At 55.2% G+C, this 1,048-nt stretch overlaps 2 protein-coding genes across 4 annotated transcripts in view; one reads left to right on the plus strand and one right to left on the minus strand.

Annotated features, from left to right (window-relative positions):
- CENPP (centromere protein P) overlaps positions 1 to 83 on the minus strand; it is a 101,545-nt gene extending 101,462 nt beyond the window's left edge. The window contains exon 1 of the mRNA XM_026046017.1: positions 39 to 83. The gene's annotated coding sequence lies outside the window, so the exon portion shown is untranslated. The remainder of the gene's footprint in view (positions 1 to 38) is intronic.
- A 626-nt stretch (positions 84 to 709) lies between these two features.
- Positions 710 to 1,048, plus strand: part of NOL8 (nucleolar protein 8) — a 13,932-nt gene continuing 13,593 nt past the window's right edge. For all 3 annotated transcript variants that reach the window (XM_026046084.1, XM_026046085.1, XM_026046086.1), the window contains exon 1: positions 710 to 799. The gene's annotated coding sequence lies outside the window, so the exon portion shown is untranslated. The remainder of the gene's footprint in view (positions 800 to 1,048) is intronic.

Raw genomic sequence — 1,048 nt, forward strand, 5'->3', positions numbered from 1 at the left:
CCCCACCCCACTAACGGTCGAGCTCGCGCCCCCCTCACCCAAGTCGCGCCGGCTCCGCTTTCCTTTCCCTCCTCCTTCCCGCACTTCAGAGCCGCGCGCTGCAGAGCGGCGCTTTTGAAGTGCGCGCCCAGCACCTGGGCGATACCACTGCCACTGCCACAGAGGGATGCCCTCCTCCTGCTCCGCACTTATTAGGCAGCAGCGCCGCTTGAAGCGCCCTGGAAGTGAATATATTCGATTATAGTGTTTGGTCTCWCTCTTTTTTTTTTYCCCTGCATATTTCCATATATTTTCTTTGTTTTCCCCCCTCCCCGCTTGCAGGATCTCCCCCTGCATTTCTGCCTCGTTGGTTCGGCCCAAACTTGCCTCCGTCACATGACCAAGGCGTGTGCGCCTGCTATACTTGGCCGGCTGCAACAGGAGCTGGAGAGCTGGGCGGCTGAGTCGKGAGGCGGAACCCTTTTCTCCGAGCKCGCGCTGGGCGGGATGTGGGAGGACAGAAGACGGGGCTGCACCGCGTGGAGAGCATATGGAGGCGGTGAGGGAGCAGCCGGCGCTGTCTGAGGGGGAGCGCGGCGCGTGGGCGGCCCYGCGGCCTCGTGAGGGGCCTCGGTCGGTTGCTGCCGTACAGCAGGCGAGGGAGGCCCCTTGGGGGTGGCCCTTGGGAGCGCGCGAGCTCCCGCGAAGGTCCCGAGGAGCCTCCAAGGGCTCCCGCTTCTCTGAGGAAGCGAGGCCTGTTAGGTTAATAGTTGCCTTAAGAGGTTTTCCTCTTTAAATAGGCCTCTTGCTTGGAAGAATTGTTAAGTATTGGGGGTTTTAAGCACTATCATTCCTTTAATGGTGATAGGTTATTTTGAGTGTAAATGTTAGATTTCTTGTTTTCTTTTTATTGTTGGATAGAAAAAGTATTGCTACAACTTCCTGCCCGTTAAGATATTGGGTTAAAGTAAAATGTAGGGGGGGAGGTTCATTTAAATGTTTTGCCATATGGCTAGCTATGCATTTTAAGCTAAATACTTATTAATTGCTTGTTATGTGTAGCAGTGCT

The sequence above is a fragment of the Nothoprocta perdicaria genome, unplaced genomic scaffold (genome assembly GCF_003342845.1).
Source record: "Nothoprocta perdicaria isolate Ctin4 unplaced genomic scaffold, notPer1 scaffold_42, whole genome shotgun sequence".
Lineage (NCBI taxonomy): Eukaryota > Metazoa > Chordata > Aves > Tinamiformes > Tinamidae > Nothoprocta > Nothoprocta perdicaria.